We start from the raw sequence: 16,560 nt of genomic DNA, 5'->3' as shown, positions 1-16,560 counted from the left end.
CTGGAGTTATCTTTGATCAGGATATGTCCTTTAACCCCCACATAAATCAAATCTCAAGGACTGCCTTTTTTCACTTATGTAATATCACAAAAATCAGGCACATCCTGTCCCAAAAAAATGCAGAAAAACTAGTCCACACATTTGTTACTTCTAGGCTGGATTATTGCAATTCCTTATTATCAGGCTGCTCTAACAAGTCTCTAAAGACTCTCCAGCTGGTCCAGAATGCAGCTGCACATGTTCTGACTAAAACTAGAAAAAGAGATCATATTTCTCCCATTTTACCTTCACTACATTGGCTTCCTGTAAAATCTAGAATAGAATTTAAAATCCTTCTCCTCACCTACAAAGCCCTTAATGGTCAGACACCATCATATCTTAAAGAGCTCATAGTACTGTATTATCCCACTAGAACACTGCGCTCCCAGTATGCAGCTTACTGGTGGTTCCTACAGTCTTTAAAAGTAGAATGGGAGGCAGAGCCTTCAGCTATCAGGCTCCTCTCCTGTGGAACCATCTTCCAGATTCAGTCCAGGGTGCAGACACCCTCTCTATGTTTAAGAGTCGGCTTAAAACTTTCCTTTTTGATAAAGCTTATAGTTAGGGCCGACCAGGCTCGCCTTGGATCAGCCCTTAGTTATGCTGCTATAGGCCTAGACTGCTGGGGGACTTCCCATGATGCACTGAGCTCCTCTCCCCTCCTCCTCCTCTCCATCTGTATGTATTCATGTAACATTAATGCATGTCACTAACTTTGCCTCTTCTCTGGAGTTTTTTTGTGCTTTCTCATCTCAAAGGAAACCCTGGGTTCTGGGCCGAGCCTTCACGGTCCTTCACAGTCCTGTTGGCATCCTTCCCTGGCTGTTACTGCTGTTATTGTTATGATTGTTATTATATATATCAGGCTCACTTTGGTCTTGGTTACAATATTTATATTATGTACTGGTTTGCTGTAAATTTCAGATGCTTTGTGTGTTCATTGTTTTAAACTTGGTGTGATGGTGCTACTGGATGATTAGTTATGTAGCTCGCTACCGTCTCTCAATTTCCTGTCTCACCAGTTACAGGGCGTATGAATGAATTGATTGTATCATTTAGTAAGTTACATTATTTCTTGTTTCTGTCACAGATCTGGTAGTGCAACATGCTTCAAATGAGAGCAAGAGGACGTCTCTGTAGTGTAGAGTTGTGTTTTAGAGTGTAGTTATCAATGAAAGTCTGTTTGTAAAGCACTGCCTACAGCCTGTTCAGAGTTACTTGTTAATGCTTTTGGTTGCTGTGTGTGTATGTGTATGTGTGTGTGTGTGTCTGTGTGTGTGTGTGTGTGTGTGTGTGTGTGTGTGTGTGTGTGTGTGTGTGTGTTATAGAGTTCAAGTACCTTGTTGTATTGATACCTGTACCGTATAACGTGGCTGTGGCTCAATCAACAATAAATCATCTTCTGATTAGGAATAAACCTGCATCCTGTGTGTGAACTGTCCATAGCTGAATATGCTGCTACGCTGCTTTGACATACAGCATGTTGGTATTTAAGTTTGTTGTCTGTTGTGTGTAAAATATTCTAAAACTGGTGTAAAATGTCTTTGGCCATTCAGATTAATACAAAAGTCATGAATGTTGCAGCATTTAATTTGACATCATCATATAAACTTTCTCTCAGCACCCCCAACTCTGACTGACTTCCAGGATCCCCAAATCCAGGACCAGGACAGAATCCCCATCACTTCACCTCAGTCTGAGTTTGAACAATCTGCCACCTTTCCAGCATCCAGCATAAACTTTCCCAGAGAGGCTGAGCAGTGTGATACCTCAATATTTAGATCACATCCTCCAGACCCCCTTCTCTGTCAGCCAAGACAGCCCCACAATGTCCAGAAACTTCAGCATCTCAGAGTGTATCTCATCAACTCCTTGTTTTTAACTCCCCCTCAGTGACCTCCATCAGAGACATGGAGACATGTTCTCCTCGTGCTCCTTCTGTGAGCACAGAATCTGCAGTGCTTCTGGTCTCCTGATACTGTCTGCTGCTTCAGCTTCCCCTCATCAGCAAATGTTCAAAAGAATAAAACAATACAGTGACATTATCTTGACTTACTCTCCATGTGTTTTGGAAAGAAGAGATGAATCCATGGTCCTATTGATCTCTGTGGATGCAGAGCTGGGTTCAGGAGATTCTGGTCTCTGCTGCTGGATCCTGATACAAACACAATACTGATGAATTTACAAATATTCTCAAATTTGTGCCTAGTTTATAAATGTTAAATGGTTTGTCCTCCTCCACTATGTGACTTTGTGTTCAATAATCATATTTAGTTTGACTGCTGGAGACCTGAGACTGAGATAACACTGTGTTTACATCTCTGACCACAAATCACTAAATAAAATAAGACAAAACATTCAAGATGTAGTTTTAGTTTAGTTCTTCTGTTTAACTCTCTAAACATTAATTTTAAGTCAACTGACAGAAATTTCAGTCATTCAGCTTAAAGACCAATCCACATTGAGCCTGATCCTGTGGATAGTCTATTGCAGGAATTAATAATAATATTAACAACAAATAGAAATAAAACATTAGAATATTTTCAATAATAATTTCCTACCTGTTGTATGATGACAAGTCAGTTATTGACGCTCAACTTCAGACTGACTTCAGCACAGAGAAACACATCTGCAACAATATAAAACATGAAAACATCAAAGTTGTTGATGGATCATCATTAACATTGAAAAGCAACACATTCACACATGACTATATGTCACCATCATCTCTCCTGCTGTTGGAGCAGTTATTGATCCTGAACACAAACTGTTAACAGATCTGATCTGAAGACAAACACAAGATATTCACACAAACACTTTCAACAACCGAGCGACTCATTAAACTAACAGTGAGAGCAGAGAGGAGTCATTAAACACTGAAAACTGTCACTTATGACCTCACCATACGGAGAATAATATCTGCGACATGACGGTGAAGAAAACAGAAGTAAAATAGTTCAAACACCCAAACAGAGAGGAAGGAAGGGGAGGGGGGGGGTCACAATCACACTCAGCTCTCACATCCTGCTGCTGCATGTTGATCTGATCACAACAAAATGGCTTCCTGTAACTCCTCTCTGACACTCACAATAACACAATTTACTGAGCTTTGACAATTTTAGATTATTCTCAAATTTGTGTCTAGTTTATAAATGTTAAATGGTTTGGCCTCCTCCACTATGTGACTTTGTGTTCACTCACTCAGTAAGTTCTATTAGATCCTCCAGAATATCCTCTATACATGATTGAACCATTTCATCACACTGCATTTGGACAGTCAGCTTTCTCTGTGAAAGACACAACTCAGTGAACGTCCTACCCGATGATATGAAGAGCTGCAGTTCAATCAATACATTCAAGGCCAAATTAAAAAATCTACTAAAGACCAATCAGCTGTGTGACCACTGAGTCTAAACTCCATCTATGGTCTTCTCATTAGTGCAGGTAGTCTTGCTTTTAATTTGACAGGTTTACATTTTTAATTTCTAATTGACATTGTGGGAGTATGTGATGTGTTGTTGTGTGTAGCTTTGTATTTTGTATTTTGTATTTTGTATTTTGCATTTTGTATTTTGTGTTCTGTGTGTTTTTTTTTTGCTTTGTACTGTTTGTTGTTGTGCTGTTGTATGTTTTGATTGTGGGGACTGTGGATGTAAATTAGCTTTGAGCTAACTCCAGTGTATCTTTAATGTTTAAAAACTGAACACTGTCCCAATCAATATCACAACGGTAGATATGAACTTTCTTTGTTAACTCAGGCTTTCTGCTTCAGGCTCTGTGTGCATCTCCATTAAATGGGGCATTTGACGCATCATTTGACTCTTTATGCACAAAACGGACCGATTGAGTGCTGCCTGCTTCAGTCAGGAGGAACAGGTCATTATAATAGAGAGATATGAATAATATAAATACATTATCACAGCAAAAAGCAACACTGTTGCAAAGAATGCGAGAGAGGAACACTGGCAGAAAATTGCTGATTGTGTGAATTCATTAATTAAAAAACTCATTCATAATTAGTTAATATATTTATTTTACCTGTCTGTGTCTCCCACATCCAGAGCTCGTAAACTTTAAACTTGATGCAGCAGATTTAAACATTCAGGTCTGATTCTGTCCCATAATGAAGGATCAGTGGAAATCACTTTAGTTTATGGCCAAATCAAAGTGAAATTAATATTATTGAATGAATATTAACTGTGATAAATACCAATAGACTAATCAATTTTATTATTATTATTATTTTTTGTTCAAAGTATTTCTTCATTAGTTTTTTGTTCTTTATTAGTTTTTTTTATTATTATTTGAAATACAGTTTGATATATTGTAACAGAATCCCATCCCACAGTAACCCTAACCTCATTATACATTTACAATATGACATCAAATCAATCAATTTTCTAATCAGTGTTCTAATAGCTGCAGTATCAGCAGTGTTAAACAGACTTGGCAGCAAATCAGGTGGTTAGTAAAGGGCAGCGCTTTTTATTTAAGCTGAGACTCAGAACATAACCTGCTCCAGACCAGGTTAAGTTTGCAGCATGAGTTACCATGGTGATGTAGCAGGTTAACAGAGAGTTACCATAGTGATGTAGCAGGTTAAAAGAGAGTTACCATGGTGATGTAGCAGGTTAAAAGAGAGTTACCATGGTGATGTAGCAGGTTAACAGAGAGTTACCATAGTGATGTAGCAGGTTAACAGAGAGTTACCATAGTGATGTAGCAGGTTAAAAGAGAGTTACCATGGTGATGTAGCAGGTTAAAAGAGAGTTACCATGGTGATGTAGCAGGTTAACAGAGAGTTACCATAGTGATGTAGCAGGTTAAAAGAGAGTTACCATGGTGATGTAGCAGGTTAAAAGAGAGACACCTTCGTGACATTGAAAACCCTGCAGGTTCAACATACCTCACTAACCCACTAATCTCTGTTCATAGTAAAACCTTCAAGTCTTCTTCTTACTGCAAAACAACAACATCAAACACAATCTGATGAATCAAACACTGTTCTGCTTCTTACCTGTTCAATCTGATCCCTGTGAGGTCGTTTCGTCTGATTCTTCAATCTGAATTACTGATCAGACTGTGACTCGTGCAGCGCTGCTTCCTGCTCTGATAGAACAGAGAGAACTGTGTAAAACAGGAAGTTACTGTTAAAAATAACGACCACAGCAGAGGGTGTAGGTTTGGTTATTCAGACAAAATAACAACTATAAAACCATCAAATGTTATTTATTTACACACATTTAGATAACATTATAATTAAATATATCTTTGTGCCACAAGTCTTACAAAATGACTATAAATGTGTCCTTCCTGTAAATATCTGTATTGTTAACACTGAAAATCATATTTAGTTTGACTGCTGGAGACCTGAGACTGAGATAACACTGTGTTTACATCTCTGACCACAAATCACTGAATAAAATAAGACAAAGCATTCAAGATGTAGTTTTAGTTTAGTTCTTCTGCTGAACTCTCTGTCTCCTGGTGTCAGTTATGGAAGAAGAACTCAGATACTTTACTTCAGCAAAAGTACCAATACATCAATGTAAGAATACTCCTTTATATCAGATGACAGCAGTACATCTGGGTACTTTCCCTTTGCATCAAATCCCCACCCCTTTTTTGGTAAAAGCAGTCCCTCTAATTTTAAAAATAAAATTCAAACTCTGAGGTCTTTGCCAATTTAAAAGAATAAAATAAGAACACTGTATTACTTTTTAGCCATTAGGAGACTAAATACTGTGACCAGTCAGGCAAACAATCATGTTACATCAGAAATAATAAAGAAACAGGGGTTGATGAGTGTCCTTTCTTTTTATGTCAGCAAGCACATGTTTAATGATCATGTTGCTGTCAATCAGTCTGATTGATGACTACGGCACGTCTGGTTTTCTATATTTTACAACAAATATATATTTTTAATATATTTGTTGTTGTAAATGTTAATATTTTTATCATATTTGTATTTATATTTTTGTATAGATGTGTGGGATTATGTGACAGTTTTTGTGATTATTTCAGACACTGATAATGTGTTTTATCTTGATTATGTATCAAGTCCTGCCATGAATTGTTCATATAATGACGTCAGCATGATGCAACTAATTTGGTGTCTATATAAACTTTACTCTTTGTCATGTTTGATAATTGCTTTTTACAGTCAAACACATTTTTTGGGAGCTAAGTTTGCTTCACTTTAAAGAATCCATATACAATTTAAATTCTATCAAGAAGTTATTTAAGTTTGGGAAAGGTAATGAGTGCTGGTTAACAGTAAGAATTTATGATTAAACTTCACACTTGTTTTTTACTTTTGTATCATTAAACATTAATTTTAAGTCAAGTGACAGAAATTTCAGTCATTCAGCTTAAAGACCAATCCACATTGAGCCTGATCCTGTGGATAGTCTATTGCAGGAATTAATAATAATATTAACAACAAATAGAAATAAAACATTAGACTATTTTCAATAATAATTTCCTACCTGTTGTATGATGACAAGTCAGTTATTGACGCTCCCTAAAAACTCCCTCTGATTGGTTAAAGGAGTCAGATAACCAACTTCAGACTGACTTCAGCACAGAGAAACACATCTGCAACAATATGAAACATGAGAACATAAAAGTTGTTGATGGATCATCATTAACATTGAAAAGCAACACATTCACACATGACTATATGTCACCATCATCTCTCCTGCTGTTGGAGCAGTTACTGATCCTGAACACAAACTGTTAACAGATCTGATCTGAAGACAAACACAAGATATTCACACAAACACTTTCAACAACCGAGCGACTCATTAAACTAACAGTGAGAGCAGAGAGGAGTCATTAAACACTGAAAACTGTCACTTATGACCTTACCATACGGAGAATAATATCTGCGACACAGCGGGGAAGAAAAGGAAAGTAAAATAGTTCAAACACCCAAACAGAGAGGAAGGAAGGGGAGGGGGGGGGTCACAATCACACTCAGCTCACATCCTGCTGCTGCATGTTGATCAGATCACAACAAAATGGCTTCCTGTAACTCCTCTCTGACACTCTGTCACTGATGGAGTGAACAAGTTATTCAAGTAGTCTAATAATATTTAAAAGATACTTTCACCATTTTATTGTTATAACTGGACTATCAGAAGATTATGTTTTTATATATGTATGCATGTTTTTACTTGTTAACAGTCTGTGATTTGTGTTTTTGCACAATTTTAACTTTTTTAATTTCAACCATTAAAATATCTCCAAAATGATTCCAACTCTGAACTGTAAAAGATGTTTCACAGAGGAGGTGTATTTATTTTTTATTTTTTCAAAATAACAAAAGTCCCCTAATATCACTAGATTTTTTTTTATGAATTTAAAAAAATATATCAAACTCTCAAATTTATAAACACTAAAAAAAAAAGTAATAAAACTGTCATCTGTATGTTAAACACATTTTTAAAGTAAACTGTTTTTACAGATCTCATATTTCCTCATCAGTCTCTGAGTCAAACTAAACCTGAATCACACTCAGCTCTCACATCCTGCTGCTGCATGTTGTTCTGATCACAACAAAATGGCTTCCTGTAACTCCTCTCTCACACTCACAATAATACAAGTTACTGAGCTTTGACAATTTTAGATTATTCTCTAATTTGTGCCTAGTTTATAAATGTTAAATGGTTTGTCCTCCTCCACTATGTGACTTTGTGTTCACTCACTCAGTAAGTTCTATTAGATCCTCCAGAATATCCTCTATACATGATTGAACCATTTCATCACACTGCATTTGGACAGTCAGCTTTCTCTGTGAAAGACACAACTCAGTGAACGTCCTACCCGATGATATGAAGAGCTGCAGTTCAATCAATACATTCAAGGCCAAATTAAAAAATCTACTAAAGACCAATCAGCTGTGTGACCACTGAGTCTAAACTCCATCTATGGTCTTCTCATTAGTGCAGGTAGTCTGGCTTTTAATTTGACAAGTTTACATTATTCATTTCTGATTGACATTGTGGGAGTATGTGATGTGTTGTTGTGTGTAGCTTTGTATTTTGTATTTTGTATTTTGTATTTTGTATTTTGTATTTTGTATGGTTTGTTCTGTGTGGTTTTTTTTTTGCTTTGTACTGTTTGTTGTTGTGATGTTGTATGTTTTGATTGTGGGGGACTACAGATGTAAATTAGCTTTGAGCTAACTCCAGTGTATCTTTAATGTTTAAAACTGCACACTGTCCCAATCAATATCACAACGGTAGATATGAACTTTCTTTGTTAACTCAGGCTTTCTGCTTCAGGCTCTGTGTGCGTCCCCATTAAATGGGGCATTTGACGCATCATTTGACTCTTTATGCACAAAACGGACCGATTGAGTGCTGCCTGCTTCAGTCAGGAGGAACAGGTCATTATAATAGAGAGATATGAATAATATAAATACATTATCACAGCAAAAAGCAACACTGTTGCAAAGAATGCGAGAGAGGAACACTGGCAGAAAATTGCTGATCATGTAAATTCATTAATTAAAAAACTCATTCATAATTAGTTAATATATTTATTTTACCTGTCTGTGTCTCCCACATCCAGAGCTCGTAAACTTTAAACTTGATGCAGCAGATTTAAACATTCAGGTCTGATTCTGTCCCATAATGAAGGATCAGTGGAAATCACTTTAGTTTATGGCCAAATCAAAGTGAAATTAATATTATTGATTGAATATTAACTGTGATAAATACCAATAGACTAATCAATTTTATTATTATTGTTATTTTTTGTTCAAAGTATGTCTTCATTAGTTTTTTGTTCTTTATTAGTTTTTTTTATTATTATTTGGAATACAGTTTGATATATTGTAACAGAATCCCATCCCACAGTAACCCTAACCTCATTATACATTTACAATATGACATCAAATCAATCAATATTCTAATCAGTGTTCTAATAGCTGCAGTATCAGCAGTGTTAAACAGACTTGTCATTTAAGCCAAAACTCAGAACATAACCTGCTCCAGACCAGGTTAAGTTTGCAGCATAAGTTACCATGGTGATGTAGCAGGTTAACAGAGAGTTACCGTGGTGGTGTAGCAGGTTAACAGAGAGTTACCATGGTGATGTAGCAGGTTAACAGAGAGTTACCATGGTGATGTAGAAGGTTAACAGAGAGAAACCTTTGTGACATTGAAAACCCTGCAGGTTCAACACACCTTACTATCCCACTAATCTCTGTTCATAGTTCAACTCTCAGGTCGTCTTATTACTGCAAAACAACAACATCAAACACAATCTGATGAAACAAACACTGTTCTGCTTCTTACCTGTTCAATCTGATCCCTGTGAGGTCGTTTCTTCTGATTCTTGAATCTGAATTATTGATCAGACTGTGACTCGTGCAGCGCTGCTTCCTGCTCTGATAGAACAGAGAGAACTGTAAAACAGGAAGTTACTGTTAAAAATAACGACCACAGCAGATGTTGTAGGTTTGGTTTCAGCAGCACAATGAATTCTGGTATTCAGACAAAATAACAAACTATAAAACTATCAAATGTTATTTATTTACACACATTTAGATTACATTAAAATTAAATAGATCTTTGTGCCACAAGTCTTACAAAATGATTATAAATGTGTCCTTCCTGTAAATATCTGTATTGTTAACACTGAAAATCATATTTAGATTGACTGCTGGAGACCTGAGACTGAGATAACACTGTGTTTACATCTCTGACCACAAATCACTAAATAAAATAAGACAAAACATTCAAGATGTAGTTTTAGTTTAGTTCTTCTGCTGAACTCTCTGTCTCCTGGTGTCAGTTATGGAAGAAGAACTCAGATACTTTACTTCAGCAAAAGTACCAATACATCAATGTAAGAATACTCCTTTATATCAGATGACAGCAGTACATCTGGGTACTTTCCCATTGCGTCACACTCCCACCCCTCTATTGGTAAAAGCAGTCCCTCTAATTTGACTGGTGGTAAATTCAAATTCTGAGGTCTTAATAGCATGATAATAATTTCACCTGCGGCCTTTCTGCAATGGCTGACATGGATCTATGTAGCTCTTTCTGCTATCTTTACTGCAGTTGGTTACCAGTAGAACCTGGAATGGGCCTGTCCAATGTGGTTTTTGCCAGTTCTGCTGTTTGCAGTCCTTAACCACCACCCAGTACTGGCAGTGCTGCTTCCACCTGAGTATGGATAGACTTTAGAGAGTTGGAAAGGTTAATGCAGTAGTTTAGCATGGTATCATCAACCTCCTTCCCCCTCAGGGGTTGTAATTGCCCAGGAGAAGACATCCCTGTGTCCATGAGTCTCCCATGATGATCTCAAATGAGGACAAACCTGTTTTAGATTTGCTTTGTCTCCTCATGCTCAATAGCACTCAGGGGAGGACTTTTACCCAACTGAGCCCTGTTTCTTCACACACTTCAGCTAGTTTGTTTTTGCCATTGTCTCGCTCTACTGCTCCTCCAGTCTGGAAATGATAATCACAGTATGTTTTCAAATCAATCTCTAAGTAATCTGACATTTTACAGATATTGTGTGTACCAATATCTGTTGGCAGTCTCCATCATCCCCCCTGTTGATATGTGGTCCTTCTTCCCATGTGTCAATCTCACAAGATAAGAAAACAAACATTTTGGCACAGTTTTCGCTCTTTTGTAGGAGCATTCTGCTGGATTTTAACCAGTTCAGCTACGGAGACAGAAAAGGTTTTAAGAAATGTTAGACATTTGCACCACAGTTTGGATTGGAGCGTGTGTAGCTGCTTTTGCTGCTGCATCAACACTTTCATTTCATCTTATCACTGAGTCCTGTGCTTGGGTGTGTGCCTCACACTTGCAAACAGCCACTTCCTGTTGGAGTAAAATAGATTCTAGCAGGTTAAAACTAGTTATGCATGTACTATTTGTTTACCTATGGATGTTAGAAATCCTCTCATTTTCCACAATGACCTGAAATCATGTACAACCCTGAAAGCGTACCTGCTGTCTGTATTATGAGGAATCTGGTGCATTTTGTAAGAGAAGAAGGGGTCGAGGTTGCTGAGACACTGTGGACATGTTACTCACTGAGAACTGTCTTAAACTTTTGTTTGCTTGAGTTGTTGCATTGATATGAGAGTGTAACTGAAATTAAGATGCTGTTTTTGATGACACCCTTCTCCTTTTATATATACTCACTTCTCTTTGTTTTAGTTCTGTTTTGATAATGTGTGTTTTAAGATTGTTTCTGATAACCCTTTTTAACACAATTCTGATAATAATTATTTAAATATTTTAGTTTAAATAAATGTTTTAGATAACCAGCTTTTTTATACATATTGTTTTGCATTAAATAGTTGTATTACTATGTAGGTTAGAGACTTTCCACTGTGAAGACAACAGGAAGTGTGGCGGCCTCTCTGCTTTGTGCTCCTTGTTGCTGCAGGTTCCTGAGCACACTGGTTATCAGGATGGGACCCACCTGGACCCAGTGTGCCCCGTATATAGTCAGTCTCTTCTCTCCCAAACACACTCCTGCGTTACTTTTTGGTTCCTTTTCTTATGTTTCACCACACAATACCCACACAACATACACTCACTCATCTACATGACTGATTTCACAGACTCACCACACCTTTTGTTATTTTTTGTTTGTATTGAGTACTTTGTGTTACATAAATGTTGTACTATTGAATACCCGTGTGATTTTTTTTCCCCACAGTCTAGAGCCGGGTTGTGACAGAAACAACATGTGCTCTGACCCTTAAATGACAGTTTGTGGTTTTCAGTATGTGCTGGTTGTGCAGCTCATCTTGTGCCTGAAACAGGCTGTAGGTTCCTCTTTTTGTACCGAAAGACATATTGTAGCTTCTCACATCTAGAAGCTGATGTGACATTTAATCTAACCACCTTCACCTCTGTTTCAGCTTTCAGACAGACTGTCATGTTACCTTATTTTGCTGCTTGATTTTGTAATGCACGTGATGATACGATATGACTGTTTCACCAATAAGATGTTTTGTTATGATCATTTGTGGATGAGACTAAAGGAGACCTCCCATCATTTAGGACTCTTTGGCAGTACTTGTGAATGGTTAAATCACACGCGAACCAATAGGGGTGTAGGAAAACCAGTACTTCTCCCTTCTTTTTTTGCTTTTCTCTGTGAAAGCCCAAAGGAGGTCTGGGCTCATCAGTGATAAGAAAATGGATGTATATTCAACTTTGGTTTGGAAATGCCTTCAAAGGTAAAGTGACAACGCTTTCTCCACCTAAAAGTGTCAGTTTTGACTCTCCACAGGATAGTCTCCTCCCATTCCACCACCAGAGACTTCCCATCTGTGTCGAGGAAAAATACATTTATGACACAAACTTAAAAGCAACGATGTAATGTGTTCCTTAAATCCAGAAGTTTGATTCAATGTTTATGAAGTATATAACCATTTTGTAACCTATATATTGTTAATCACAAAGTAATGCTGATCAAAATGGTCTAACTCTGTGACTATAAAACTATAGCTGAAAGCACCAGTGCCACCCAGTGGCGAATTTTCAGTGACACTTTGAATACTGGTAAAAAAAAAAAAAAAATCATTTTATGATTATTTTGCAATACTATTTGCAGTTTTAGTGGAGTGATCATTTTTGCATCATCATTTTAATTTTAACTGGAAAAAAAATAGTAAAATGAGGATGATTTAATTTTTGCAGGAGTCCAAACCATCAAGTTCTTTTATGTCTTATGATTTGTAGACCAATTATACCTCATTTATAAAGTTATACTGTCACATTTAACTTGTAACAAAAAACTGTAGCTGATGTGATTTGGATATTACACTTATCCATATTGTGATATCAATAACATTTTGATTAACTGTGCAGCCCTGGGTGCATACTTCAGTTCTATCATATGTACAGGACATGTAGACCCTGCTGACATATACAAGCACCAAACACAACAACAAGGGTTTTAAATACTAGGATAAAACAGAAATACTCTCTGTGTCTCTGTGTCATAACAAACCTGAATCACACTCAGCTCTCACATCCTGATGCTGCATGTTGATCAGATCACAACAAAATGACTTCCTGTAACTCCTCTCTGACACTCTGTCACTGATGGAGTGAACAAGTTATTCAAGTAGTCTAATAATATTTAAAAGATACTTTCACCATTTTATTCTCATAACTGGACTATCAGAAGATTATGTTTTTATATATCATGTATGTTTTACATGTTAACAGTTTGTGATTTGTGTGTTTTTGCACAATTTTAACTTTTTTAACTTTAACCATTAAAATATCTCCAAAATGATTCCAACTCTGAACTGTAAAAGATGTTTCACAGAGGAGGTGTATTCATGTCTTTTAACTGTATTTTACTGAAGTATTTATGAAACGCACGACCAACTTCAGACTGACTTCAGCACAGATGGAACATGAACATGCTTTTTACATTCACATGAAACTAACGGTGACAGCAAAGAGGAGGAGGTCTGAAACACTGAAATAGTCAAAGAAAGATAAAGAAAGACGATGCGGAAAATAAAAAAGTTACAGGAAACGACTTTAACCAGGAAATAACCACAGAAGGTCAGAGAGGGGAGACCAGAAGGTTTCAAACTGGGTGATTATTAAAATAAATTCAGCATGAAACGGGACTGTTTATGTAGAAAAGATTTTCTTTTTAATATGTTCAGATACATGTTGTTCACCAGACATCTATGTATCTAATATTACATTTGTAAATGTAAAGGATAATCTAATCTAATCGAGAAAACTGACTAAAAGTAGATTTAAGACCACAGCAACTAAGACAATGATCCTTCAATGCATACCCAGAGCTAAGCAAGAAGAATTATCCAATGAAATGAACAGCTTGAACTGGGATGATGTTCTGTCCTCTGATGATCTGGACTATGGCTGTGATACTTTTACTCACACAATCAACTCTGTGAGGGAAAGATTTAATGTGAGGATACAGATAAAATCTATAAATAAAAACAGTTTACTGTTTAATGGTTTAATGAACATTTGTGGAAACTAATGAAATCTAGAGATGCTGCACTAAGGAAGGCAGTTAAAGATTTTACGTGCTGATTTATAAATAAATCTCTCAGATCTCTTCTTTTACCGTCTTTTGCTCTTTGGGGATGTAAAGGAAATTGTAAACTGGAGGTTTTTTTATTGTTCGATGTGCAAAACGTGACGCAGCAGCTTTTAGACATGGTGCCACTAAATTTTCCAATTTTTGTGCAGCACTTTTACAACACTTGTTTTCATCCAAAAGGGGGCGTGGCCTTTCTGACGACAGGGAAGTGATGTATGCCCGCTCTCATGAATCAACTTAAAGAGCAACTTGCAGGTTGAATTTCTTGCTGGATTTACATTTTATGTATCATTAAAATTGTCCTGTTAAAGGTTAATGTATGATTTTATTAGTTTAACGAGACATAAAAGCAGAAATTCAGATGGAAAAGTGGGAATGTTGAGCAGCTCCCTTAAAATGAGCTTTTTTTTTTCAACAATGTGTCAAATTACGTCACATAAGGGAGTCGCTCTCATCGTCCCAGCTGCAGTTCACTGTAGGTGTTTTTCTTTACACTAATGTGTCTCCTCACTTCCCTCTCTCACGTCTCTTCCTCGTGTCTCAGCTCCTCTCAGTGAGGATGAGAGAGTTTTAATTCTCGTTCACTCCAGCGTCATTTTGAGGAGACGACAACTACTCATGACGGACATCACCTCAACTGTCAAATATGAAGAAGTCAGTGATCAAAATATGATGTAGAAATTATTAACTAACAGTTTAATCTATAAAGTTTAAAGTTGTAATTCATGTACAATTAATTAACACGTTACACTGTTACTTAATAATTTCCACATAGTGATACCTGGAACAGCTGATAACTGCTCCAGTGTTTTATTATTTGATTATAGATCTATAGCAGCGACTGTCTGTCACAGAATAAGACACAAATAGACAATTTAAATCTGTTAATTACTGAAAGAACACAACCAATGAAAAGGAATATGTTTAAATAAAATGTTGCTTGTTTAGTTTGTGACAGTCTGACGTCATTTTCAGGCTCAGGATGATTTTATAGGAGACGCAGCTGTGTGACGTCATATTTTCCTGAAGGAGCTGAGACGCACTGAAACAAAAGAATAAAGGAGAAGACTTTTGATTTATGAAGAAAAATAATAAAGTAACAAGAGTGTTTTTTGTTATTGATTCATGATTCAGTCATTTGCACTTTATTATTAAATATGATCAGCAGCTGTTGATGCTTTCATTCTTGTTCCACAGGTAGATTATTACAACAACAGCCCGACTGTTTACTGTCCCATCAGATCAGCTGATCAATCAATAAACAGATTCAATGAAGGGGTGTTGCCGTCCTGTAAAAAAACTTCCACAGAGGATACACCTGTGGTTCCTCGCTCCTCGTCTCCTCCAGGAGCATTTCAGGGATTGGAAGATCCTCCATGATGGCGGTGGAGGAACGGTTTCCAGGTCACGGGAGGAGAGAAGAAGAACAAATTAGAGCTCATGAGAGAAGTTTACCTTCAGGTCTTTCTGCCAGAAAGCCTTTTTAACAGAAATCAAACCTCTTTCCTCCAGCAGCCAATAGTATTAAAGTATTAAAGTTATTGACATTATACAGTTTAATTAAATACAAAATACTTATTGGTTACTGTGTATCTAAGCTACTATCTGTTATCACTTAAGAGAAAACAAAATCTAATGTTAAAGGTTCTATATGTAGAATTGTGAAGCAATTTACATGTATTAATAGTTTTTTATTGCCAATAAGTGAACAGGTAGTAATGTAACATAAAGAATGAGACCCTCCCCAACTTTCTCGGTTGTCTGTATCAGCCTGTGGTCTGATTTTCACGTGAAGAACTCGGGCTGGATTTTCTGCAGACTGAGTGGGAGTGAGAGATGCTTTGCTGAAACAAGCGAGTGCGAGCACCAGGATGTTACAGCTCATTAAATGGCTACAGGTGTCACTAATGAGAAGGAATCTCTGATTTCTATAAAATGGTTCATTTCACTATCAGAATCTGATCCATTCAGTCCAATAACATTTGGAAAGTCTAGAAGAGCCGCATGATTGAATTATTTTATCCCCATTCAAGTTAGCAGAGGGTTTAACCAGAAGTAGCCGGCTCAGACTCACCAAATATTCTGCCAATTAATTTCTACATAAAGTGAAGCCCCAAAGAATCTTCTTGGGGGCAGAGTTACAGCTTATATGTAATTCCTATTGATTCAAGCATTTATTCTTAATGTCAACTTCTCCAAGGAATATACCTCTATTGAATGGATGAATCATTGAAACCTTGATTACTGAACCTCTGAGAAGCTGCAGCACAGCCCTCAGCAAAGCATCAAAAACCACTGCATAACTGGTGACCTGAACTCAGAGAGGAATTCATTATTGTTAGTAACTTCCCATCAGCATTAACAAGTTGTTTAATCAATAAATACCATTGTCAACCCATTAGTGACTTATTTTATATTGAATATTCTTGTTAT

General features: G+C 36.8%; 1 protein-coding gene across 1 annotated transcript in view; it reads right to left on the bottom strand.

The window, feature by feature from the left end:
* The window catches only part of LOC137170628 (uncharacterized), a 456,230-nt gene that overhangs the window by 41,437 nt on the left and 398,233 nt on the right, over positions 1-16,560 (bottom strand). The window lies entirely within an intron of this gene.

Source organism: Thunnus thynnus, chromosome 19 (assembly GCF_963924715.1).
Source record: "Thunnus thynnus chromosome 19, fThuThy2.1, whole genome shotgun sequence".
Taxonomy (NCBI): Eukaryota; Metazoa; Chordata; class Actinopteri; order Scombriformes; family Scombridae; genus Thunnus; species Thunnus thynnus.
The sequence above is the reverse complement of the archived record's forward strand: the minus strand, read 5'-3'. Positions and strand labels throughout refer to the sequence as shown.